General features: G+C 46.5%; 1 protein-coding gene and 1 pseudogene across 2 annotated transcripts in view; one reads left to right on the top strand and one right to left on the bottom strand.

Moving 5' to 3' along the window:
- LOC309545902 overlaps nucleotides 1-15,809 on the bottom strand; it is a 1,177,957-nt pseudogene that overhangs the window by 912,776 nt on the left and 249,372 nt on the right. The window lies entirely within an intron of this gene.
- Nucleotides 1-15,809, top strand: part of LOC309545905 (uncharacterized protein) — a 146,645-nt gene that overhangs the window by 119,332 nt on the left and 11,504 nt on the right. The gene's annotated exons all lie outside the window — the stretch shown is intronic.

Raw genomic sequence — 15,809 nt, forward strand, 5'->3', positions numbered from 1 at the left:
AAGGACTGTTATGTAAATTGTTAGAGAATGAAATTCATACATTCTTTGACTAATATTTCTTCTTTCACATGTTGGAAGGAGAAACAAAAGTTGGAAATTATGTGAAATCGGAAGAGAAGAGTTCTTTGGAATCACCAGGATCGGGTAGGTGTCAGGGAATTTTGGGTGTTAGTGGGTCTCTAGACAACCTTCTCCGGAACTGTTTTACACTTTCCTCATCTGACCGCTCTCCAGGTTTATGTAACTTCCTCTCAAAGATTGATTAGTACGGCTATCCCGTTCAGAAGATAGCTTCCAGTTCGAAAGACAAAATTCTTGCATCTCTCTAAGAAAAGATTGTTCTGACTAATAAAGAGGCCCCATTGTAGAAGGGTCAAGTCAATATTTTCATGTTATATTTCCAGTTGTATGAAGCAGTGGCGGCCAGTGTGTTGGGGGCGCAGGGGCGCCGCCCCTCCATCCATGCGTCCGGCCCCCTAATCTGCATGCAGGCCGCCAGACGCATGGAGCTTAATGGGGATTTTTTTTTACATCACCTGATTAGAGCCAGAGGCTCTAATAGGGCGATGCAAAGGGTGGACCCGGGGCGCAGAGCACTGCGTCCCGAGCTCACCCATTGTGTGACAATAGCGAATGAAAATTCGCTTTTGCCACACCGATCCTCCTCCTGGCCAATGAGGAAGCGCGTCTGATACGCGCTTCCTTATTGGCCGCAAGGCAAACCCCTTGCCTTTGGCCAAGGAGGAGGCGGGAGCGTAAGGACTCGTGGAGACGTGCCGGGGGACAGAGTGAGGAAAAGCCACCGCTGCCGGGACTGAAGAGGAGGCCGCCGCCAGGTAAGTGCATTGGTCTCGGGGGGGGGGGGGGAAGGGGGGAAGCCCACACTGCATTGAAGGGGGCACGCTGTGGTGCTCTGCATTGATTGGGGACAATGCTGTGGCGCTCTGCAATGATTGGGGACAATGCTGTGGCGCTCTGCAATGATTGGGGACAATGCTGTGGCTCTCTGCATTGATTGGGGACAATGCTGTGGCGCTCTGCAATGATTGGGGACAATGCTGTGGCGCTCTGCAATGATTGGGGGGCACGCTGTGGTGCTCTGCATTGATTGGGGGCACACTGTGGCGCTCTGCATTGATTGGGGGGCACGCTATGGCATTCTGCATTGATTGGGGGGCATGCTGTGGCACTCTGCATTGATTGGGGGGCATGCTGTGGCACTCTGCATTGATTGGGGGCAATGGTGTGGCATTCTGCATTGATTGGGGGCACGCTGGTCACTCATTTTTCTGTTTGCGCTCCCCCAAAAATTTTGAGCACCAGCCGCCACTGGTATGAAGGCAACTCTAGGGTTTGGCGTTTACTACACTTTAATGTGTGACCATTGAGGGACTCTTATGTAAATTGTTAGAGAGAACAATTCATAAATTCTTTGACTAATATTTCTTCTTTCACGTGTTTTAAGGAGAAACAAAAACAGGGAATGATGTGAAATCAGAAGTGAAGGGTTCTTCTTTGGAATCACCAGTAACAGGTAGATGTCAGGGAATTTTGGGTGTTGGTCTCTGGGAGACATTTCTAAAAGTGTCTGAGTCAAGAATTGATTAGAGATGTGCGGTTCGTTGCATTTTGAATAAATATTCAGGCAAATTTATCGTTATTTGGAGTTTTTAGATATGTCCGAATATCCAAATTACATTATAAACAAAGTTTACTGAATGCTCCAAATAACAAAACAAAATTCATCTGAACTTCCAAAAATTCGAATTGAAATTTGAATCAAATTTTACATCGAATTCCATTTGAATTTGAACTGTAAACATATTTCTGAAATCAAGGATTGTGTGTGTGTGATTAGAGTACTATTTCAAAATAATGCTGTTTTTTTTAGCCAATGACCCACATGACTTTATCAGGGGATCAGGAGGATTTAGCTTGCCTAGTCTTTATCCCATCTTTTCAACACTGTAACCTTACAGCACTAAGGTGAGAGAATAGCATACACAGAGGTGTTATCACATTGGAATTTGAGACACCAACCACTTTGGAAACTAGGACTGTGTGGAATCCCAACACCAAGTAAGTGAAGTGGTTGATGTCTCAAATTCCATTGTGATGACACCTCTGTGTATGCTATTCCCTCACCTTACTGCTGTAAGGTTACAGTGTTGAATAGATGGATATAGACTAGGCAAGCTAAATCCTCCAGAATGCCTCCTAGGATGGTTTCAGATACTGACCCTTTATGGTAGATGTTGTTTTGGTTAGCATTGGTCCAATAAATGATCCGGGTATCACCTTGCTAAATGGGTATGTGGAAGAAGAAAGGCTCCACATAGTGTGATATCGTTCAACCATAGATTTATTATAAAGGCAATAAAAACACTCACGTTTAGTAAAAAAAGTACAGACAGAACACTCCACAAGCCGTGGGCTCGTCCTCCAACAATACTCTAGGTTTAGCCTATCGTACGTTCCTAGCGCATAGTGTCACGCCCACGTGACTTCATCAGGGGATCAGGAGGATTTAGCTTGCCTAGTCTATATCCATCTATTCAACCCTGTAACCTTACAGCAGTATGGTGAGGGAAAAGCACACACAGAGGTGTCATCACATTGAACCACTTCACTTACTCGGTGTTGAGATTCCACACAGTCCTAGTTTACAAAGTGGTTGATGTCTAAAATTCCAATGTGATGACACCTCTGTGTATGCTATTACCTCACCTCACTACTGTAAGGTTACAGTGTTGAAAAGATGGATATAGACTAGGCAAGCTAAATCCTCCAGAATGCCTCCAAAGGGTCTCCTAGGATGGTTCTAGATACTGACCCTCTATGGTAGATGTTGTTTTGGTCAGCAGTGGTCCAATAAATGATCCGGGTATCACCTAAATAAAATGGGTATATGGAGTAAGAAAAGCTCCACATAGTGTGATATCGTTTAACCATAGATTTATTATAAAGGCAATAAAAACACTCACGTTTAGTAAAAAAAATTACAGACAGAACACTCCATGAGCCGAGGGCTCATCCTCCAACGACACTCTAGGTTTAGCCTATATTACGGTTCCAACGCGTAGTGTCACGTCCATGTGACTTCATCAGGGGATGAGGGGATTTAGCTTGCCTAGGCTATATCCATCTATTCAACGCTGTAGCCCTACAGCAGTAAGGTGAGGGAAAAGCACACACAGAGGTGTCATCGCATTGGAATTTGAGACATTAACCACTTCACTTACTCTGTGTTGGGATTCCACACAGTCCTAGTTTCCAAAGTGGTTGATGTCTCAAATTCCAATGTGATGATACCTCTGTGTATGCTTTTCCCTCACCTTACTGCTGTAAGGTTACAGTGTTGAAAAGATGGATATAGCCTAGACAAGCTAAATCCTCCAGAATGCCTCCAAAGGGTCTCCTAGGATGGTTTTAGATACTGACCCTCTATGGTAAATGTTGTTTTGGTCAGCAGTGGTCCCATAAATGATCCGGGTATCACCTCAATAAAATGGGTATATGGAAGAAGAAAATCTCCACATAGTATGATATCGTTTAACCATAGATTTATTATAAAGGCAATAAAAACACTCACGTTTAGTAAAAAAAATTACAGACAGAACACTCCACAAGCTGCGGGCTCGTCCTCCAACAACACTTCCAATTTAGTCTATCGTACGGTCCCAACGTGTAGTGTCGCGCCCATGTGACTTCATCAGGGGATCGGGAGGATTTAGCGTGCCTAGTCTATATCCATCTATTCAAGGCTGTAACCTTACAGCAGTAAGGTGAGGGAAAAGCACACACAGAGGTGTCATCACATTGAACCACTTCACTTACTTGGTGTTGGGATTCTACACAGTCCTAGTTTCCAGAGTTCACAATTTTTACCTTTTATACATATGAATAGTATATATAATAGTTTATACTTTCACTAAATGGACACTTATCTATTTCATTTTTTTTTTTTTACATACTGTCACCAGTGCAGTAAAGAGTTATTATATACCAGGTGTGGTGGTGATCAGGGATACTGACTGGTTAATTAATACTTTTTTCAATTTTTTCATCTTTTTTTTTTAATTTTTCTATTACATTTTTTTCTTTTTTTTTTTTTAACAACTTTTTTTTAACACTGTTTTTTTTTTTAAACACCTTGACAAGAACAATACAGTGCTGCCTTAGGAAAACCGCACTGCTCTGGTAAAGTGATCACGATTAGACATGTGCGGTTCATTTCATTCTGAATTAAAATTCAGATGAATTATTTTGTTATTCAGAAATCTGGATGTATCCAAATCACAATAGTAACAAATTTAAACGAATCTGAAATAACCAACCAAATTTCAGATGAAAATCGAATAGTTTTCGAATCAAATTCATAAAGTTTTCAAATTGAATAGTTTTCAAATTTAAATCGAATTCCAATTTGAGTTTCTGAAGAGAATAAAATAGAATAGTAAATAAAGGAATAGATTAGAAAATAATATGATAGAATAGAAAAGAAAAGAATAGAAAAGAAAATAATAGAATAAAACAGAACCGAATACAAAATAAAAGAATATAAAAAAATAGAAGAGAAAATAAATGGATAGAATAGAAAAGAAGAGAGTAAAATAGAAAAAAATAGAATAGATAATCAAAGAACCGAATACAATCGAATAGAAAATAAAGGAATAGAATAGATTAAAACATAGAATAAAATCCCCACAGGAGTCCCCACTCCATTCAAAACTCCACACTCTATCCCCACTCCATCCAAAACTCCACACTCCGCCCCCACTCAATCCAAAACTCCACACTCTGTCCCCACTCCATCCAAAACTCCACACTCTGTCCCCACTCCATTCAAAACTCCACACTCTGTCCCCACTCCATCCAAAACTCCACACTCCGTCCCCACTCCATCCAAAACTCCACACTCCGTCCCCACTCCATCCAAAACTCCACACTCTGTCCCCACTCCATTCAAAACTCCACACTCTGTCCCCACTCCATCCAAAACTCCACACTCCGTCCCCACTCCATCCAAAACCCCACACTCCGTCCCCACTCCATCCAAAACTCCACACTCTGTCCCCACTCCATCCAAAACTCCACACTCCGTCCCCACTCCATCCAAAACCCCACACTCCGTCCCCACTCCATCCAAAACTCCACACTCCGTCCCCACTCCATTCAAAACTCCACACTCTGTCCCCACTCCATCCAAAACTCCACACTCCGTCCCCACTCCATCCAAAACTCAGGAAAACATTGGGCTTTCAAACGACATTAATGTGTAGACTTTGAGGGACTATTTCAGTGTAAATAGTTAGAGAGAAGAATTCACAGGATGAATGACTCATATTTCTTCTTTCACATGTTTGAGAAGAAACAAATGTTGGTGGGTCTTTGGGTCACATATCTGAAGTGCCTGAGGAAAGAATTGATAATGAGCCAACCAATCACAGCTACCAGAGTCTCTCTATACTGTTGGAGGAAATAAAAGTGAGACTCTGGTTGGCTGTCATGAGGAAGCACAGACTGTCTTTCATGGATGAGTTTAGTTCTGATAGAGATGTACAGTATATATTTGTATCACACCGTCACAGAAGTACACACTTTAGCTCATCTGACTGTTCTTAGCTCCAGGATGCATTACTTTATTCCCAAAGATCCATCATCATGACTATTAGGGCTGAGAGCGAAATTTCATTGCAGTTTCATTCAGCATGAAATTTGCTTGTGGGGCAGTGCAACCTGAAGCAAGAGTCTCCAAACGTTTGAAATGAAGGGTCACTTTACAGTAATCCCCCGCTACATCGCGGTTCAGTTTTTGCGGTCCCGGTAATTCGCGTTTTTTTTTGTAATGTTATTTTACTATATAAATCATTAAAAATGAAAGATTTTTGTGTTTTTCATAGCTCTTGCTCTGTCTCTAAGTATCTTTTATGTGTTTAAATGAGTTTCTATTGTTTTAAAAGTGTGTTTAAAGACCTTAAAATGCTTTTACACGTACAGTGACAGTAAAAAAAATCATGCCTACAATGCATTTTAATAGGGTTTTTCTATTTCGCGGAATTTCACTTTTCGCGGCTGGGTCCGGAACGTAACCCCCGCAATGGAGGGGGGTTTACTGTACTGCCATTCAAGCTTTAGGAGAGCCGGACTGTGGCCAGTGGAAGTAGAAAGTGCCCTGGCATTGATTGGAGTAAACAATGCCATAGGCTTGGTGGTCAGTGGGAGTAAAAGAACTGCATCATTAGTGTCAGTGGGAGGAATAGTGTCCCATCATTGGTATCAGTAAAGTGCCCAATCATTGATGTCAGTGGGAGGAATAGTATCCCATTGATGGTATCAATAGGGGCAATAGTGCCCTATTACTGGTATCAGATGGAGAAATTTCCCATCATTGGTGTCAGTGGGAGGAATAGTGCCCCATTATTGGTGTCAGTGGGAGGAATAGTGTCCCATCATTGGTGTCAGTGGGAGGAATAGTGCCCCATTATTGGTGTCAGTGGGAGGAATAGTGCCCCATCATTGGTGTCAGTGGGAGGAATAGTGCCCCATTATTGGTGTCAGTGGGAGGAATAGTGCCCCATTATTGGTGTCAGTGGGAGGAATAGTGCCCCATCATTGGTATCAGTGGTAGGAATTGTGCCCCATCATTGCTGTCAGTGGGAGGAGTCGTTTCCCATCATTCAGCTTCGGGTGTGGCTGCTGCAAGGTTCTCTGGCTGTGTGTCTGGAGCTGCTCCAGGTGATCTGTTTGAGAGGGGAGTCTGGTAAAATCTCTCCCCGCCCTGCTGGCCCCTATCTGGGGAGGCCATGCAGGCCAGCAGGGCCTCTCCTGCTGGAGGCTCTCAGCCATCCCCTGGGCTGATGAATGACATACCTGCTCCTGGACAAGCCATGGCTGGGGATCTATCTGCCCCTGGTGAGGATGAGGATACCGAGTCCATTCGGGAGCGAGTGGTGGCCGGGATCAAGGTCCTGAATAGGGAGAGAGACCAGCTCTACAAATTGAGAGCAGAGTTGAAGCGTCTGCGAAAGCAGCGTGAAGGTTTGCACAGCCGCAGCCGTGGATCTATGGATTCGGAAATCCAGTTGGCAAAGGTCCGGGTTCAACACCAGGAAACCATTGTGGCCATGATGGAAAGCAGAGAGGGGCCCTTTAAGGAAAAGTTCTGCAATGACCGCAGATTCGCAAGGATGGCAAAGATGGAGGTGGAGGAGGAGTCCCCCATTTCTGACCCCCTGCCCCCCCAAGGTGAGGTGAGCAGCCCGTTGTCTTCTCAGGGCTCAGGAGGTATGCTGACAGTGATCCAGGCAGTGGAGTCTCCATTACAGGCGGATCAGCTGGTATTTGGTGAGGAGAACTTTCCTGATAATGTGCCTGATAAGGTAAAGCCTAGCAAGTCACAAGTGACTGATAAAACTATTTTTGTGCCATTTAACACCTTGGCTAATGCGGATGTTTTGCCCAATGACACCCAGGCTGGTAATTTCATATCCAGCAATATTTCAGCTGCTGATGTTTCCTCGCAGGAAAAACTGCGTTTAAAAAATGACATTGCAGCAAAGGAACTACAAGAGCCTGAACAACCCATTAACCCCCCTTTTGCTGAGCCCAAGGCTGTTTGTCCAGTCACAGCTATTGTTCAGGACTCTATACTGCAGCATCAGGCCACTTGTGGTACTACAGCAGACATTGTGATAATGAATGGTGATTTTAACGATTCTTCTATTTCAGGTGTTATGGATAATGCTGCCAATATGTGTGCAATGGACAATCCTGCTGGCTCAGTACAAGCAATTAATAATAAGGATAGTAATGTACCGGCTAAAGTTACATCAGTGTGGGGTCTTGGCCCTGATAAGCCCTCTTTTGCTCAAGTGGTACGCTCTGCACCTGGTAATGTTATTAAGCCAGGGCTGCAGCCAATGAGGAACCCTGCTTCCAGGCAGAGATTTACACCACAAACTGCCACTTTGAGCGCCCCTGGTTCAGGTCTTGGGTCTCTGGCTTCTGCTGGGGGTCCAAGACGTAATGTCGTTATACTTAAATGGGAAGGTGGTGCAGTCTCTCCAGCACGGCGTGTGGTGGTGGATATGATTTTGGAGATGGGCTTTGGGGCGAATGACCTTTATGCCCTAATACATGTAGCTGGGAGCCGGGAGTACACAATCAGCTTCACCAGGCCGGAGGGTCTTGACCTGTTCTGGGAACGATATGAGGCTCGGTGCAGGTCAAGACCCGAATGGGAAGATTTGGCACCAGTTGCTGTTTCGCAGAGATCGACGGTTAAAAAAATAACCATCATTCTCACTAACGAGAGTGTTCCTGCTCGGGACTTAGAGGTCTGGTTAAGGAACTATGGTGAGGTTTTGACAACGCCAAATAAAATCCTTGATGAACGTGGCATCTGGACTGGGGGTTGGTCAGTAACGGTCAGGTTGGCCAGGGATGGGAATGTTGTCCGTCACCTGCCCTCCTCGGCTTTCATAGGGAGGGATAGGATGACTATTTTTTATCCTGGTCAGCCAAAGCTGTGTCACCGCTGTGGAGAAAAGGGGCATTTTAGCTCCTCCTGTTCAGCCTTAATATGTTCAGTATGTCGGGGACAGGGTCACGTGGCCAGGGACTGTACCCAGGCGATAAGGTGCAACCTGTGCCTGCGCCTTGGCCACCCCTACAGCCGATGTCCGGAAGCCTGGCACAATATGGAGAAGGAGGTAGTAGTTGAACTGTTGAGGCTGGACGGGATGGAGGATGAGGCCCCTGGTGTACCATCCTCATCTGCGGTGACTGACCCCCCAGGTCCTGTTCAGGATCCCTCCCCAGTTTCTGTGGCCAACCCTCCTGTGTCTGTAGGTATTCCTTCTGTGGCTGTCTCTGTGTACCCCCAGCCTACTGTACCTGCTCCTCTTGTGTCAGAACCTTCTAAGTCTGTGCCCCCCGAGTCAGTTATGCCCCATGAGTCTTCCCCTCTTAGGTCTGACTTAAGGGAAGGTCCCCCCCCCACCAGGAGTGGTAGAGGGTACCAAAAAGGGTGCTGCGGCTTCCTCTGTAAAGAAGTCTTTTGTGAAGACTTCAAAGAAGAAGAAAACAAGAGATAACATCTCTGAATCTGACCTGCAGTACCTGGAGGAGAGAAGGAGGGTTGTGAGGCGGAAGAGACAGACGGTGAGGACGGAACAGGGACAGGATGCCCCAGTGTCTGTCCCCAACCGTTCTAGGGCTTCTGTATGGGATATCTCTTCATCTGGAGCTTCTTCTGGACAAAATTCTGATTCAGAAATGGAATTGGAGGAGGCCTCAAGAAAGAGAGAGGCTTCTGGTGATGAGCAGCAGAGGGGAGCTAAGAAGCAATCCACCCAATAACCCAAATGGCGGTTCCCCCTCCGTTAAAAGTGGTGACAATAAATGTCGCCAGTATTAAGTCGGTAAGAGCTCGTTCTATGGCCTTCTTTTTGTTCAGCCAATTAGATGCTGAAATTTTATTTTTGCAGGAGACTAGGCTCACCTCCTTGGCAGATATTCATATGGCCAAGAGAGAGTGGAGGTATGGTCCATCTTACTGGTCTCTTGCGGCCGAGCCTTACGGCGGGGTGGCGGTGTTGTTTAAAACTGGCATGGTAACTGTCCGGCGGGTTATTGAGGTGGAGATTGGGAGATGTATGGTCTTAGACGTCCTTGTGGGAGGGCAGGACCTGCGCCTAATTAATATTTATGGGCCGCACACAAAGTGGGACAGGAAATGCCTTTTTACAAGGATCAAGCCATTTCTTTTTACATCCCGGCAAGTGGTTTTTGGAGGTGACTTTAATACTGTGACTAGGCCCAAGGACAGGAAGGACTTCAATGACAGGCTGGGATATGATAGCGTTTTTTTAAATAGTATGGTTAGGGATGCTGGTCTTGTGGATGTGCACATTAAGCACCTTCCGGATGACACAGGGTTCACCTTTCATCGAGGTAATAGTCAGAGTAGGATAGATAGGTTTTTTTTGAAGGAGGCCTCTGCTTTCTCACCCCCAGTGGTGCAGGCACTGGAGTTCTCTGATCACTGTATGCTATCTGTGGTCTTGAATGCTTCAGACTTCCCTCAGAGGGGAAAAGGCATCTGGAGATTAAATTCGACTCTCCTTGAGGAAGAACATGTTAGACAATCCTTTGAGGAATTCTTTAAGGCACAAGTGACCATCCTGGACTTTTGTAGCAGCAAGGCTGAGTGGTGGGAGCTGACCAAAAAGAGGATTTCTGGATTCTTCAGGGGCCTAGCCAATAAAAAACAGTTTAATAGATACATGACCTACCAACGTTTGTGGAGGAAGCTGGATATTCTTGTCTCGAGAGGAGGAGATCCTGGGGCAATCTCTGAAGCGAAAATCCTCCTCAGGAAGTGTCAATATGACCGGCGTACCTCTTTGGTTCTGGAGCGGGACTATGGGAAATACCACTCGCCTGACCCTTACCAGAACTGCAAACAAGGTGTAGCTGTTAAGATGGTCGTTGGCCTTAAGGATAGTACAGGTTCCTTGACAAAGTCCAGGTCAGGGATCCTGGAGGTCGTAAGGTCTTTTTATGCTGAACTTTTTGGGAGGAAAGAGCTTGACCGAGACAAGATGGAAAGCTTTTTGGACTCTACTCCAGGTCTAAATGGTGGAGATGTCCCTTTGATGAATTTGACAGAAGAGATCACAGTTGAAGAGGTGACGAGGGCAATTGAACAGCTTGCCATCAAAAAGTCACCTGGACCGGATGGTCTGACGGCTGAGTTTTACAAAGCCTTTAAGTCTATTCTGGCCCCACATTTGGTAGAGGTTTTTAACAGTTGTCTTGCTGAGGGGGTGCTTCCCCCTTCCATGAGACTCTCAGCTGTGATTCTTCTTTCAAAAGGTAAAGATCCTTCGATGATTGAGAATTGGCGCCCCATCAGCCTTCTCAATGTCGATAGAAAGGTGCTGGCGAAGATACTTTTCTGGCGCCTATCGGCAGTAGCAGAGTCTTTGCTTTCTCGCCATCAGCACTGTTCGATCCAGGGTAGGAGCACCTTCACAGCGGTTTTAGCTGTCCGGGAGGCCTTGGAGCAGTGCAGGGCTGCAGGCTGGGGAAAGTATCTACTGGCATTGGATCAGGCAAAGGCTTTCGATCGTGTCAACCATGAGTACCTGTGGTTGCTCTTTAGTAAGTACGGTCTGCCGGGTGGTTTTGTCGATTGGTTAAAAGTCTTGTATAAGGGGGCAGAAAGCTTCCCTCTTGTCAATGGTTGGGTTGGACAGTCCTTTGAGGTTGGCTCTGGGGTGCGCCAGGGTTGTCCCCTGAGTCCCCTGCTCTATGTGTTTGCAATCGACCCCTTCATCAGGAGGCTAGAGAGCAGCATGTTGTGTGGGGTACCAGTGGGAATCCCGGGTGAGCCGCCTTTGAGGGTTGTTGCCTATGCGGATGATGTGTCAGTGATTGTCACTGGGACAGATGAAGCGGAGGAGGTGGTCTCTCTGACATCACGGTACTCTGAAGTATCAGGCTCCAAAATCAATCAGGAAAAGAGTGAAGTTTTTTGGATGGGAAAGGAAGGTGAGGGTTTTGATCTCCCGGACACCTTTCCAGTGCCCCAGGAAAAAATTAAGATATTAGGCATTGAATTTGGACCTGGCGATTATGGCCTCAAAAATTGGGAAGGCAGGCTGGAAGTTGCCAATACTAAGGTGGTCAGCTGGAAGAGATGGAAGTTATCTCTGAGGGAAAGGGTTGATCTGATTAAGACTTACCTGATACCGATCTTCTTGTATGTCAGTCCTGTCTGCATCTTGCCAGTGTCTCTCTATGCTAGGATCTATAGTGTGTTCTTCCAGATGCTGTGGGGGAACAGACTGAACCCCATCAAGAGGAATGTCACCTATCTATCCAGGAGGGAGGGTGGCTTAGGTATGGTCAACCCCGTTCTTTTCTTTTCACTGCTATTTCTCAAGTTTAACATTGGTAGTATGCTTGCAGTGGAACCTCCTGGATGGGCAGGCATGTTTAGATCTTGGTTTAGGCCTTTTCTGCGACTTTGGGAAGAAGAAGGTGGCCAAGTGAAGAATCTCAGGGGTCATCGTGGTCAGCTTCCAGCCTATGTCGCTCCGTGTCTGAAGTTGCTGCGGCAGTGGCGACTGTCGGCTGAAGATCTCAGATCCGCTCCGAGGAAAGTCCTTATGAGCCGAGTCTTGAGCGAAGTCTTTCATGACCCACTGGCCTTAAGGGATTGCCCAGGCCCAATCTTGAGGGAAGGGTTAAGATTGATTAATTTGGCTAGAGTCCCCCTTAAATTCAGGGATCTGGCCTGGTTGTGCGTCCACGGGAGGCTCTATGTTCGGGGCAATTTAAAAATTCCGCAGTGGGATGGATCGTGGTTGTCCTCGGGAGGAATGTACAGGTGAGGAGGAGACTATGGACCATTTTCTGCTTCGTTGCCCTTTTAACATAGAGGTATACAAACAGGTGGGGCGGGCCCTCGGTGTTCCTTTCCTCTCCAGGCTGGGTTATGCTGAGTGGGTGTACGGAGCATTCAATACTGGTGGGGGCTTTTGTTTGGATACACTTTTTTTAGTTAGTTTAGTAGTCCGTTATTACACATGGAATGCACGGTGTCAGGTCACCCTTCGGCGTAAAATCCTTCCTGTTCAGGTGGTGGTGTGTGACATTCTGCATGAGGTGGGGAAGATTCGGGCGCTTGAGAGAGACAAGTGGGGTCAGAGGGCTTGGCTGAAGGCGTGGAGGGGTTTCAAGCCTCCCTGACTGCCAGGAGTCTCTTTTCCGGGTGTGGCTTTCTGTCTCTTATCACCCTAGATTTTTTCTTAATGCTCAGTTTTTGATAAATGGCTGCATACATAGGTGATGGGTTGTGCCTCTTAGGCCCTCTCTGCTGCTTTATGTAAATAGTTTTCTAAGAATGTTGGAAGTGGATTATGTATATATTGTATATATTCTGCACATGGATGTGTATTCCTTTGTTTTCGGTTGGAATATTGTACTATAGTTATGTTTTTTACTTTTGTATAAAATATGTTGCTTGATTCTTTTCAATAAAAGATCAATAGTGCCCCATCATTAATGTCAGTGGGAGGAATACTGCCCATTGATGGTATCAGTGGGAGGAATAGTGCCCCAATCAATGGTGTCAGTGGGAGGAATAGTGTCCCATCATTGGTTTCAGTGGGAGGAATAGTGCCCCATCATTGGTATTAATGGGAGGAATAGTGTCCCATCATTGATGTCAGTGGGAGAAATAGTGCCCCATTGATGGTATCAGTGGGAGGAATAGTGCCCCAATCAATGGTGTCAGTGGGAGGAATAGTTTCCCATCATTGGTTTCAGTGGGAGGAATAGTGTCCCTTCATTGGTATCAGTGGGAGGAATAGTGTCTCATCATTGGTATCAGTGGGAGGAATAGTGCCCCATCATTGGTATTAGTGGGAGGAATAGTGCCCTATCATTGGTATCAGTGGGAGGAATAGTGCCCTATCATTGGTATCATTGGGAGGAATAGTGCCCTATCATTGGTATCAGTGGAAGGAATAATGTCCCATCATTGGTGTCAGTGGGAGGAATAGTGCCCCATCATTGGTATCAGTGGGAGGAGTCGTTTCCCATCATTCAGCTTCGGGTGTGGCTGCTGGAAGGTTCTCTGGCTGTGTGTCTGTTGCTGCTCCAGGTGATCTGTGTAAGAGGGGAGTGAGGTGAAATCCCTCCCAGCTCTCCTGGCCCCCTTCTGGGGAAGCCATGGAGGCCAGCAGGGCCTCTCCTGCTGGAGGCTCTCAGACATCCCCTGGGCGGATGGATGGCACCCCTGCTCCTGTGCAGCCCGTGGTTGGTGATCTCTCTGCACCTGGTGAGAATGAAGATGCTGGATCCATTCGGGAGCGAGTGGTGGCCAGGATCAAAGTCCTCAATAAGGAGAGAGACAAGCTCTACAAGCTTAGAGCGGATTTGAAACGCCTGAGAAAGCAGCGTGAAGGCTTGTTCAGCAAGAACCGTGGATCCATGGATTCAGAGGTCCAATTAGCGAAAGTCCGTGTGGATCATCAAGAAACTATCGTGGCCATGATGGAAGGCAGGGATGGTCCCTTCAGGGAGAAGTTTTGCAATGAACGAAGGTTTGCAAAGATGGAGGTGGTGGAGGAGGAGACGCCCAGTTCTGACCCCCTTCCCCCTCAAGGTGAGGTAAGCAGCCCATTGCCATCTCAGGGCTCAGGAGGCATGTTGAAAGTTATACAGGTAATGGAGTCTCCAATGCAAGAAGATCAGCTGGTGTTTGGTGGTGTGGAGGACTTACCTGAGAGTGTGCCTGATAAAATAAAGAATATAAAGCCCCAGGTAAAAGATAAAACAGTTTTTGTGCCTTTTAGCACCTTGCCTAATGATGGGTTTCCTAATGACACTCAGTGTGATTCCCCTATGCTCAGAAATGTTGTGCCTGCTGCTGATGTCTCTAAACAGGAAAAGTTTTGTTTAAAAAATGACATTTCTGCTGAAGAATCACAAAACCCAGAAGAGCCAATTAACCCCCCTTCTGCTGAGCTTAAAACTATTTCAGTCACTGTTGAACAGGACTCTACAGCGCAGCAGCAGGAAGCACCTGGTACTGCATTAGAAACAGTTATCCCTAATAACATTGCAGGCATGGTGGAACCCACCATTGTGTGTGGAACTGATAATGCTGCTTGTTTAGGCCAAGCTGGTAAAAATTATAATAGTAGTGTACCTGATAATGTGACATCAGTGTGGGGTCTTGGCCCTAATAAGCCTACATTTGCACAGGTGGTAAGCTGTGCTCCTGGCAATATCATCAAGCCAGGGTTACAATCAAGGAGGAGCTCTGCTTCTAATCAGGGTTTTCCCTCGCAGGCTGCCACTATGAGCGCCATAGGATCTGGTCTTGGATCTATGGCTTCTGCTGGGGGTCCAAGGCGGAACGTAGTCCTCCTTAAATGGGAAGGTGGTGCAGTCCCTCTAGCACGGGGTATGGTGGTAGACCTGATCTTAGATATGGGTTTTGGGGCTGATGACCTATATGCCTTGATACATGTGGCTGGAAGCAGGGAGTACACGGTTAGTTTCACCAGACCAGAGGGTCTTGACTTGTTCTGGGAACGCTATATGGCTCGGTGCAGGTCAAGACCCGAATGGGAAGGTCTGGTGCCAGTGGCAGTTTCTCAAAGGTCAACCGTAAAGAAAATTACTATTATCCTTACAAATGAGAGTGTTCCTGCTCGGGACTTAGAGGTCTGGTTGAGAAATTATGGGGATGTTTTGACCAGGCCAGATAAAATTTATGATGAGCGTGGCATCTGGACCGGGGGTTGGTCGGTAACGGTCAGGTTGGCTAGGGATGGGAATGTTGTCCGTCACCTGCCCTCCTCTGCCTTTATAGGGAGGGATAGGATGACTATTTTTTATCCCGGTCAGCCAAAATTGTGTCACCGTTGTGGAGAAAAGGGGCATTTTAGCTCCTCTTGTTCAGCACTGATCTGTTCAGTGTGTCGGGGACAGGGTCATGTGGCCAGGGACTGCACCCAGGCGATAAGGTGCAACCTGTGCCTGCGCCTTGGCCACCCCTACAGCCGATGTCCTGAAGCCTGGCATAATATGGATAGAGAGGTGATAGATGATCTGTTAAGGCTGGACAGGATGGAGGATGAGGCCCCTGTTGTACCACCCTCCTCTGCGGTGACTGACTCCCCTGGTCTTGTTCAGGATCCCTCCCTAGTCCCTGTGCCCACCCCTCCTGTATCTGTAAGTATTCCTTCTGTGTCTGTCCCTGTGTCCCCCCAGCCTACTGTACC

The sequence above is a fragment of the Pelophylax lessonae genome (assembly GCF_965119305.1).
Source record: "Pelophylax lessonae genome assembly, chromosome: 2".
In the NCBI taxonomy this organism is placed as follows: Eukaryota; Metazoa; Chordata; class Amphibia; order Anura; family Ranidae; genus Pelophylax; species Pelophylax lessonae.